Source organism: Erinaceus europaeus, chromosome 2 (genome assembly GCF_950295315.1).
Source record: "Erinaceus europaeus chromosome 2, mEriEur2.1, whole genome shotgun sequence".
In the NCBI taxonomy this organism is placed as follows: Eukaryota; Metazoa; Chordata; class Mammalia; order Eulipotyphla; family Erinaceidae; genus Erinaceus; species Erinaceus europaeus.
The window spans coordinates 105,836,302-105,848,865 of NC_080163.1; the positions used below are offsets into that span (position 1 = coordinate 105,836,302).

General features: G+C 35.7%; 1 protein-coding gene across 3 annotated transcripts in view; it reads left to right on the forward strand.

Moving 5' to 3' along the window:
• TENM3 (teneurin transmembrane protein 3) overlaps nt 1-12,564 on the forward strand; it is a 1,349,345-nt gene that overhangs the window by 809,755 nt on the left and 527,026 nt on the right. The gene's annotated exons all lie outside the window — the stretch shown is intronic.

The window sequence follows — 12,564 nt, forward strand, 5'->3', positions numbered from 1 at the left end:
AGATGTTGTAAACTTGTGTCACTTCTTTTCCTACAAGGTGACTTGATTATTTTGATATCTTAGCTGCTGATTCAAATTTGAACATCTTAGATGATTTCATCACATTTCAGAGTAATAGGAAAAAACTACTTATAGAACCCAGACACAGTTACCAGCATTATATAGAGGGAAAGACCACAACTCCACATTTTATATGCGAGGCTTATGGTTCTGAACATGACCAAAGCATTTGGGCATAAACTTAAAATCCAGGTCTCAGGGGTCTCCTCAGAGTCATAAAGTCTCATAAAAGCAGGCAGTGCTTTTATAGTTAGAACTGGTAAAGGAGGGGAAAACAATAGGACCTATTGGTAAGGAAACTTATCTTTCTCTTACAAGAAAGTAAAATTGTCCTTAGTCATCTCATGATCCATCCGTCTCCACTGTGTCTATTTATGTAAGAGTTGGTTCTAGGAAGACTTATTTTTTTCTTTTTTAATTCTCTTGCAAGCAACCTAGGAATTTAGGTTATACTTAAAAACATCACAGTTTCCTATATTAGGAACTACTATATATATAGTCTTTTGCATGTATTTGTTGAGCACTCTGTTGTTACACTCTGCTTTCTACTTGCATATTCTACCAGTAGAAAAATGACTTCTGTTACTTTATTTCACCATCCTCAGTATACTTATATTCTTGCCTCAAGACAGTAGGTTATTTTAAATAAGGCATACATAATTAGTTTTTGTTTCTTCTAATATAGTTTTGAGATGTGGACAAGATTGCTACTAATAAAAATAAAGTCCTCTTACATTTATATTACACACTCAATTTACATAGAACCAAGTCACCTTCAGCTATTCTAACTAAGAATTGAGGAAAACTAATTTAAACATGAAAAACAAAGAATGTGTTCAGTCTTTTCCAATCACCTCTAGACAGTATGACCAATAGTTTGATATTGAGCAGGAACATACATATATATTTTTTTTCTCCAGGGTTATTGCTGGGCTTGCTGCCTGCACCATGAATCCACTGCTCCTGGAGGCCATTTTCCCCCCTTTTGTTGCCCTTCTTGTTATAGCCTCGTTGTAGTTATTATTATTGCCATTGTTTATGTTGTTCGTTGTTGGATAGGACAGAGAGAAATGGAGAGAGGAGGGGAAGACAGAGGGGGAGAGAAAGATAGACACCTGCAGACCTGCTTCACTGCCTGTGAAGAGACTCCCCTGCAGGTGGGGAGCTGGGGGCTCGAACTAGGATCCTTATGCCGGTCCTTGCGCTTTGCGCCACCGCCTGACCCCCTAGGAACATATTTAAGAAGAAGTGGTAATGTGAGAAATCAAGCAAAAGTCTGAAATTTTTGAAAGATCATTTTCTTTTCTCCACTGTGGAGTGAATCATCCTCCCTAGAGTGAAGTAATATTCACTCCTTCAAACCAGTTTACATCCTAGAAGACTCATTTGATTTGCTAAGAAGAGATTTGTTCTTCCCCTAAAGTGTACCTATCAATTGAAAGTATCAAATAGTATGACAGGGCACAAAAATGGCATAATGGTTTTAACCCAGTTTTGAAGAGAGAACATATAGAACAAATATTTGAGATATGTATTCTTGGTAAACCAAGGGACTTTAGTTGATTATACGGCTTATTAACATTCTTAACCTGATTTTTCTTTCACATTGTCTACACAGCTGACATAAATTATCAGGGTACATTTTTATTTAAAGAAAAAATAGAGTTGGTACTATAGAAATGCATGCAAAGCAAACCCAGTGTGCAGTCTTGCTTTCTTATAACAAAAATAACTATTTAGTGACCAACTAGGAGAAAATGCATTTGTAGGATACTACTAGAAAAGTAACACACACACACACACACACACACACACACACACACACACACACACCCATCTGACCTGCTGTACAGAAGAGGCTCATTTCATTTTTTGGCAAAATGAAGAATGCTTAAATAGGTTAAATATAGAAAGCTGAAATTTTCACCTCCTAGGCAGCCATAATGCAATGCAGACTGTTGCTGATGAAATGGTGATACCATCTGTAGAAACCCTGTAACCTAAGTTCTTCAGGGACCAAATAGTTCTATTAGTTAACTTTTTGCAAGCCTGTGACTTGAGAATGCAAAGGGGTATGGGAGGATGGAAGAGGAAGAGAGAGCAAGAAAGGCAGCAGAGGAGGCATCTTATTAGAGGAAGCTGAATGGAGGAGGCATAGGAACAGAAGTGGAAGGGAACGGGAAAATATAATGTGTGGTAGTGCTCTGCATCACTCGACATGTTCATAAATCAGAATGAACTGAAACCATAGATGGGACGTGCTACTCTTTATAAGTTAGCAGGCCCTGATTCCTTTCCACACTCCATTCCAGGTGTTGTGCCTGCATTTCAGGTGATATGCACTATTTGACTTTCCAGGTCACCTTGACAGCTAGTTCCTGTTGCATTGCAAAAGACATTATTCAGAAACTGGTCAGATAACCAAACAAGATTAATATAGATTATTGAGAGAAAGAAATTAGGAGAAAATTGTTAATATGATATATATGTCTTGGACAAATGGGGGAGACCAAGAGAAGCTGAATCACTCACCTTGTAGACTGAGAAAACATCTTTTAAAAGCTTAGTTAGTGAAGAGAAATTTGGGAAGGAGAAAGAAGAGGTCAGTAATAAAGGTTACACAAGACAAATAAACCACCCTAAAACAAAAGGGATGCTGATTTAAGTTCAGATAAGATTAGGTATCCAGGGAGTAGTTTACACAGAAATACTTTTACAACTAATTGCTGGGTTCACCCCCCACACACAAAAATGCGGTTTTTTTTTTTTTTTTTTTTGCCAAAGATATATTTTGAGGGAGCAGAGTTTTGTTCCTCTATAGTTCCAATAACATCCTTCCTTCACATGTTAAGGCTGAGAGGCCACGACTAGTTAGTGCTGAGCTAGGACTCAAACTCAGGGCTATTCACTAGTTAGTGCTGAGCTAGGACTCAAACTCAGGGCTATTCACTCCTGCTACTCGGGCTTCTAAATCTCTGTGCAGTTTGCAAAAACAGAACATAGCCAATTAGGTGTCCTAACTGCACTTTGGTTTATTGGAGTCAGTTGTCACTAGTGTTTATAGTGGAGATCAGAGGAGTTGGAAACAAAAGTAAGATTTTTGTCTTTGGAGAAGGAAGGCATACAAATATCTATTCTTTTCCAAATGTTTGTAGTAAGAGTAGGAGATTCAGGAGAGAAAGGAAAGAGGACAGTCTGCTATCAGATCATCTTTCCTCCCTCCCTCCCTTCTTTCCTTCCTTCCTTCCTTCCTTCCTTCCTTCCTTCCTTCCTTCCTTCCTTCCTTCCTTCCTTTCTTGCTTTCTTGCTTTCTTTCTCCTTCAGCAAGCATAATAAAAAATCCTCTTGGGCTTTCATGTTCTTTGTACCTGACAAATGTCAATTTTTTCTCACTGACTATTATGACATGGGATTAGTTAATTGACAAAATGTGCTTCCTGCCACTGTTCCTGACATCATGCACACAATAAAAATGAAATATTAAAAGTAGTAATAGTAGCCAAAGATTGCTGAGGCAATTTCAAAGAGTTGGGCTAATTTAGTTGGTTCGTGAATTCTTAAAACAGATTGTCAAGTCCTACATTTACTTACTCTTTGAATCACACACACACACACACACACACACACACACACACACAACAACAGCTTCAACTGGAGAAAGGAATAAGAAGAGACCCTCTTTATGCAATTGCATGCAGAAGCCAAGTCTAGAAATATATCTCAGTTTCTTCAACCTCTTTTATGGCCTATAATCAAAGTTGATCTTAATCATTTTTATGGCTTGCATGACTGACAAGTGACAATAGTTAATTACATGTTGTATTTAGAGATTCTGGATGATTTCATTTTAATAGTAATGTGTAATTTGACTGGGTCTCACACAAATCTCTTTCTCTCTTGCTAAGTTTTTTCACATCTGCAATTTGGTGATAGAGATAGTTGTTCTTCCAGCAAGTGCATATCTCTCTATAGGCATGACGGAGTTAAAGCAATAATGGCTTCTTTATCATTCTTAAATCTTATTTTTTTATCATTCTTAAATATTATTTTCATTTTTAAATATTATTTTCATTTTCATTTTTAAATATTATTTTAATTTTCTTTATCATTCTTAAATATTATTTTCATTTCATATTTGAAAAGAATTTATCCATAGGGTCTGAGACACATTTCTTCTGAGACAGCTGCATAAGATCAACATAGTTTTAGAGAGTGATAGAAGAATTGATCTTTATTTCTCATCACCAAGACATTGCATATAGTGTTTTTGATTTTTATAAGAAAAAAAAAAGCTTACTGGCTCCATTAAATAATATTGGCCATCATAGTAAATTTGGAAAGGAGAGGATGTCTGGTAATCAGAACACTTTTGTTAAACAGAATGGTAACTCAAAATACCTCTAAGATAGCCTGAAGCCTAAAGTTTAACAGTAATTAGTCAATGTTGTGGTTGTAAATTTCAGAATTTTAAAATGGAAATGGGAGGAAAGGCTGTCTATTTTTAAATAAAAAAAAAAAAAGATAGCTTTGATGGTTATACTTACCTGAAACCAAACTAAGAAATACATTTTGTTAAAAAGGGACTGGAAAGAGCAAGTCAAGTCAGACTGACAACACTCATTGATTTTCTTTATTTTTTTTTCCTATTTATTCGGGGGGTAGTTAATGGTTTACAGGAAGTTCAGCTGTTGACACATGGGTAAAATTTCTCATCTCATCATGATAGGTATGTATATACAAACCACACTCACCCCAGCCTTGGTCCCCCTCCACCATCATGCACCAGGACCTGAAAGCACCACTACCCCTACCCCCAGTCATTTTCTTTGGTACAATGCACCAAACTAAGTCCAATTTCTACTTCCTGTTTCCACTTCCTATTCTTTCTAAAGTTCTGCCCACAAGTGAGATCATCCCATATTCATTCTTTTTCACTCATTGATTTCTAAATGTGAATATTCTGGTCTTCTTTCACAATGCTAGAAACTTCTTTTTGCCTACCTTTGCTTTGGAGTTTCCTTCTTTCTGTTTATCATTAGTATTGCCCAGCAGCACCCCACCTGCTCAACTCATACAAGCAAGGCATCTGATTTTCACCCCCTTAAATTGCTGATGTAAGACAAGTGTATTTTGTGAAAAATAGATTCTCAAATGCTAATTCCTTGCCATTGCACCTCATTAATAGGCTACATGCAAAACCCCAGGCCTTATTTTAAATAGATATTCTAGGAACTGAAGGGACTCAGTCAGTGATTAGATAGAAAAAACAAAACAAAAAAAACCCTTGTCTTTCCTGTATTTGATCTCTGTCACCACATGGGAGCACCACAGATAGCACCAAAGGCATCTCTATGGGTGATGGAATGGTATATACACACACACATGCACACATGCATACCCATATCTGTCTTCCCTTCTTCAAACACCCCCTCGGTAGATTTTTAGAAGCTGTACTGTACGTATTGGTGGGCTGTTTCCCAGTCCCCTTCCCACTATATGCAGGAGGCAGATTGGAGTATAAAGCAAACAGGTCAGAAATTTCTCTTTTTTTATTAGTGATTTAATAATAATTGACAAGATTGTAGGATAAGAGGGGTAGAAAAAATATAATCTATGCATTGAGTAGATTAAGGTGATTATTACTAAAATTCAGTGTAATGAATCTGAATCTAAAGAACTCAGAATTCTAAGTAAAATTTAGAAGAATACACACACAAACACCTCATCTTAAACAAAGTCTGTAACTTTAAGGATGATATTTTACAAGACTCTAGAGACAAAGAGAATAAATTACTTTTTTTGTTTCTTACAAGAAAACAAAAATAAAACTAATGTATTTCTTCTCTGCAACAGTGTAAAGTATATAACAGTACAATGACATCTACTGAAAGAGAAAAAAAATAACCTAAAGCCCCGGTAGTAGAGATGAGATCCTTCATCTCTCAGAGTAAATGTAACATATGACAAGAGTCAGAGACTGGGCGCTCATGTACACCAACCACAGAAGCCCCCAAGAAGTGATGCAGGATATGAACAGAACTGTAGAGGTAGTAACTCGAGAAATAACAAAAGAAATAGCAATAAGTAATTGGATTTGCAACATATCCGTCACTAAATCTCAAAAGATGGAGACAGAGCAACAACCAAAGCAAAGTCCCGTTATTGGGAGAAAGTGGTAGAGAAAATTAAAATGTTCCATAATTGGGTGGGGTCAGATAGCATAAATAGTTATATAAAGAGACTCTCATGCCTGAGGCTCCAAAGTCTCAGGTTCAGTTCCCGACACCACCACATGCCAGAGGTGAGCAGTGCTCTAGAAAAAAGAAAAACAAAAAATACAAATCTTAAAGAGATGGAGGCAGACAGGAGAGAGCTTTGGTGGAAAAAATAATTAATATTTTGCATGCAAATAATAATAAACAATAAGAATTTCAGGGAAGGTAGGCTAATTACTACTGTATACCAACCAACTCAAAAGACAAGTAATATTATAACCATAAAAACAAAATAGAAGAAATTAACTCCAGTATAGCACATACTCCATGAAATGTAAATGTACTGAATTTAAACACAAAAAGAAAACATTAAATTGGTTTATAAAAGCTTAGGGCTTCATGTTCAGCAAGGAAGCAATTATAGAAGCCAGACCTTCCACCTTCTGTACCCCATAATGACCCTGGGTCCATACTCCCAGAGGGATAAAAAGTAGGAAAGCTATCAGGGGAGGGGAGTGGTTAGGAGTTCTGATGGTGGGAATTGTGTGGAAATGTACCCCTCTTATCCTATAGTCTTGTCAATATTTCCATTTTATAAATAAAAATTTAAAAAAGCTTAGGGCTTATAAGAAACAGATTTTAAAAAGCAAAAAATAATTGGCTAGATAAAGAGATGGATAGAGAGATAACAGGAAATAAAAAGAAAGTAGGACTGGAAGTGTAAATATTTGGAAAGGTGAAATTTTTTACTAAAAACAATAAACAGAATAAAACAGATCACTGAGTAAATGATAAAAGAAACAATGTTTATTATAGGAGGGATACAGTAGCATTTATAGCAACTAAATTTGAAAAGTAAAAGTATTTGAAAAAAGCTATTAAAATATGATACTAAATGATATAAAAACACAAAAATATCTAAAAGACAAAGATTAGATAGAAATTGTTTAACATTAGTAAAAAGTCTCAACTGTTGTATATACAAAAATGTATAATTGTCAAAAGTGATACATTTTTCATATTTCTGTATAATACTTACAGAAACCAGTAGTTCATTTTATCACAAAAAGAAACAAAAATATACCCCTCTTATCCTGTTTTTTGTCAGTGTTTTCTTTTTATAAGTGAAAATTTAAAAAAATAGAGACTTCATAACTTGAAACATTAGGTTATGAATCTTAGCCAAGTTAGAAAGAAAAAGTAAACAGAGAGTTCAACAAATGAAAAGTTTACCCTTAGAGTTTACCCATAGAAAAGCAAAAGAAAGGAATGAAAAGAAATCTCTATTTTGAAAACTTATGAGAAATGATGGAAGCCAAAGTCGTAGAAAAGCACATTGTTAAGGATTATGTATAAAGAACAAAAAGGAACTTATTGTACCTTTTAAGAAACAAGTAAGTTGTCATAAAAAGAAACAAAGGACAATAGAAAGAGTTAAAAACAAACAAGAAAACTGATTCCTTCAGAATATATAACCATTAAAAATCCATTTATAATCCAGATAAAAATTAACAGAAACTGTGCAAGGACCGGCATAAGGATCCTGGTTCGATCCTGGCTCCCCACCTGCAGGGGAGTGACTTTACAAGCGGTGAAGCAGGTCTACAGGTCTCTATCTTTCTCTCCCCCTCTCTGTCTTCCCCTCCTCTCTCCATTTCTCTCTGTCCTATCCAACAACGACAACAACAATAATAACTACAACGATAAAATAAGGACAACAAAAAGGGAATAAATAAATAAATATTTAAAAGATTACTTAAAAATTAACAGAAACTAAAATAAGGAAAGACATTATAGCAACTAAAAGGTACTATTCCAAACAATGCACTTAAAACCCAGAAGAAAATGTTTTTCTGAGCAAAGTATTACTACTTCTTATCAAAATGTGATTAACCTCAAGTTATTTCAAGATATGTAGAGAACTTGTGAAAGCAATTATCTCAGAAGAGAAAGCAATTAAAATGGGCACCATCAAAAAGGAAAAGATAAATTCCCAGATGAATTTTATATGACTATTGAAGTACAATTAAGTCCAGTGTTCAAAAAGTTATTCAACACCAAATAAATAAAAAGATGAAAAACACTAAAACTTATATTATGAAGTTGGTATAATCTTAATAACAAGACCTGATTAAAATAGTGCAAAAAAGAAGCTATCTGGAGGGGGTCAGGCGGTGGCGCAGTGGGTTAAGCGCACGTGGCGCAAAGCACAGGGACGGCGTAAGGATCCCGGTTCGAGCCCCTGGCTCCCCACTTGCAGGGGAGTCGCTTCACGGGCGGTGAAGCAGGTCTGCAGGTGTCTGTCTTTCTCTCCCCTCTCTCTCTGTCTTCCCCTCCTCTCTCCATTTCTCTCTGTCCTATCCAACAACAAAGCAACGTCAACAACGGCAATAATAACCGCAACGAGGCTACAACAACTAGGGCAACAAAAAGGGGAAAAAATGGCCTCCAGGAGCGGTGGATTCATGGTGCAGGCACCCAGCCCAGCAATAACCCTGGAGGAAAAAAAAAAAAAAAAGAAGAAGCTATCTGGACTAAAATTACTTCTCACTCTGTGTATTCTAAATATTTGCAGACAGGGATACATCAATGTTTGCTAGACCAAACTAGTATCCAAGTGCATATTAAGGCTTGAAAATTGTACAAGGATATTTCATTATTGGGAAATCTGTTAACATAATTTGATTAAAAAATCAAAGTGAAAAATCAATTATATCAACAGGTGATGTAAAGTATTGGACAAAATTTAGGAACCATCCATCCCCTACACCCCCCTAGAACTATGAATCCACTGCTCCTAGTGGCCACTTTTTTTTTCTTTTTCTTTCTTTCTTTCTTTCTTTCTTTCTTTCTTTCTTTCTTTCTCTCTCCCTTCCTTTCTTTCTTTCTTTTCTTCTATTTTTTAATTGGATAGAACAGAGAGGAATTAATGAATTTGTTGATTGTTATGAGAGAGCAGATCCTTGCAATGCACCCCACCAGTGCATTTAGCTTTTGTTCCAGCCACAAAAAAATGCTTCTTTTAATAATCAATAGTGAAGATAATATGGTTTTAATGTATATTTTTAAATGTAGCAGTGCCACTATAACCACACCTACATTAATAACCACACCTACATTAATAACCACACCTACATTAATAAAGACAAGTTCATCAGGGAAGTAGATTGAAATTCCAGAAATAGATCCTAGTGTATAGCGAAATTTAGCTTAAAACAAAAACTGGTTTTTCTTCTCACTGGGATTTGATAAATGGTGCTGGCACAACTGGTTATCCATCTGGAAGAATATAAAATTGGACCCATATCTCTCAGCATATTCAAAAATAAAATTAAGATGGATTAAAGACAAATGCAAAAAATAAAGCAACAAAAATTCTTGAAGTTAATTTGAGAAACTAGATAAAATAGGAATGGCTTGTTCCACAAGTAGCAGAAAGCTCCAAACACAGATTTGTTAATATCTAACAAAGTGATATTGTTAAAAAAAAATCCAGATGTAGACATTCCAATGTTCAAGACCATCAAGAACCTAGGGTCTGGACTGAGAAACAGTTCACCTAATAGGACCCTGCCATGCCATGTGATAGACCTCAGATGTGAGACACAGAACCACAGCACTTAGGGAAGCTCTATAGATGCTGGCCCTATGTTGTGTTGTGCGTGCGTGCGTGCGTGCGTGCGTGCGTGCGTGTCTTCCCCTTTCTCTGAAACAAAACAAAGAAAAGTAGTCAGCCTGGGTGTAATGAAATCAAGCATGCACGAGGCTTGAGTGCCTCTAAAAATATAAAGAACCTTGTTGAATGAAAAAAAAAGAAAGAAAGAAAGAACCTAAGGTCTTCTGTTGTTCTTTGCTCTCTGCCAGTCTTGGCATTTCACCTTTGCTCTCTGATTCCCCAGATGTTTGCTGCTTTTTCATATTCCTGATTGAAATAAGATTGAAAGCAAAGGTGAAAAGATCTTCCCTGCATTGGACTATTTCTTTTTGCTTCCCAGAGATTTTTTTTCCCCAAATCTCTCTTTTTTTTTTTCCAGAACTGATCTTTGACTATACTTAGCTGCATGACAAGAGGAAACATTTATTTTTTTTGCTTCCCAGTCCTTATAACAGAGGAAAACAAGGAGAAAGTGGTTTTGAGTCCACACAGACTTTCCTTTGCACTAATTATTTGTTTGCTACCCAAACAAGGAAGACTTTTCTATTGGAAGTAGGCAACCCAGAAGAAAAGATAAACTTAAGTGATGCTTTAATATGTAAATTAAAATACCAGAAGCAAAAACTTTATACTTGGAAATATGTGTGCAGTCTATATGACACATAATGATTTCTATGTATAATATACCGAGAATGGCTTAGACACATTTAAAACAGAAAAACAACCCAGTGGGGAAGTGTATGAAAAGATAATTCACAGAGGAGCGAATTCAAGTGGTCAGTAAACATAGGAACAAATCATTGGTTTTCTTATTGGTATGAGAAGGATCCCAGCTCCCCTATTCCCATTCAACAGCTCCTGTGTTGATTTCACAGTTGAGTATTCATTTCCATGTACCAAGCAACCACTAGTTGTTTTCATAGGAAGTTCCTCCCAGCCTGGAAGCAGAAAATTAATGGAAGAAGCTTCTATAATGAGAGTTTTTTTCTGATTGGAATTCTGAAAGCACCTTTTTCTTTTTTTTTCCTTCAAAGAAGTATGCTCACATGTGGAAAGCATTCTCTAAATTGCTGTTACTCCAGTCTCCAGTTCTGGGGATACAAATGACTTAATAGACCTCCACAATCCATCCTAGCTTCCTAAATATTGTCCTCATGGCTAACACAAAACACAGCATTGATTTTTATCAATGTGTTTCTACAAGCACATTCCTACAGTGGAGATGTCCTGTACAATAGTGAGGTTTGGCTTAAGAAGATGCCAAAAGAGAAGGAAGAAAGAACAACTTAACAAAGTTTGCTTTTTTTTTCCCTTTCTTTCTCTCTTCTTCTTTCTACCAGAGCACAGCTCAGCTCTGGTTGATGGTGGTATGAGGGACCAAACCTGGGACTTTGGACCCTCAGGCTCAAGGATCTCTTTGCATAAACATTATACTATCAACACTCCATGTATAACTCACAAATTTCTTTACTCAAAAGGTTACCCTAGAATTCTTTTAAAAGAATGTGGAATCAACACAGCACAGTCAGTTCACAGAAAACAAAAGGAGTAAGAGAAAGAAAAGAACGAGATGGTAGAGAGGAAGGAAAGAAGCAAGAAAAACACCTGTGAAACATTACTAGAGGTTGTATATGGAAAATAGGGCCATGAGGGAAAGACTGCCAATTTTAAATCAATGAAAGTTAGAATAAAAAAAAAAAAATTCCTGCATGAATTCTAGTAAGTTCATTCTATACTTTGTTGAGGAAGGAACTTTCCAGACAGGCAGATACAGCTTACTAATGTCCCTGCAAGCTTGATTGGATTTTATTTCAGAATAAATTCTAGAGGTCAAATTTTAAGGTGGGAGCATAACCTTTTTAACTTAGTTTAGGGATAAAAATCTAACCAAAAATTCCTGATCCTAGAGGAAGATTTAGCCCCTGTGACTCATACTTTCGCTCATGGAGTTTTCTCCTCCTCTTGATGCAGCTATTCTCTGCTTTGTTTCATCCTCCGCTTTGCTGTTCCTTTTTTTCTGTCTTTACATATTTATGCAGCTGAGGCATCTTTGAGGTTCTTTAAGTCCATCCTCTAAACGAAGAAAATTAAATATTCCAACTTGTTAAAATGCTCAGTCAATAGCTGGTGAGTTCCAAAGCCAGAAATAACCAGAGTCAAGTCTAATATTTGTTGACTTTACTCTTTTCACTTTCTCATTACTTCCAAATCCCCCAAAATCATCCTCCAGTGAAAAAATAATAAAAAGTTGAACATGTTCTTGAATATCCTTGCAACCTTGGGGTAGACAGAGATGTTTTAGAGAAGTGATAAAAGGGCTAAACAAAACAATGAAATCATGATAAGTTGGAACTCATCAGAGTGAAAATTTATATTTATCAGGAGATACCTCTCAAGATATAAAAAAGATAGTCCATAGTTTGAGAGAAAGTTACATATGAATGATATGCATACATAAAAATTAAGTGTATGATTAAAGAGCTTGTATTTAGAATATATGAAAATGTATATCAATAATAAAAGATAAACAATACAGTTTAAGAATCAATAAAAGACATAATATAAACTATACAGGAAAGAAACACAAACATCTTGTTAGTATGTGAATCAAGTACTAGGCACTATTTCATCATG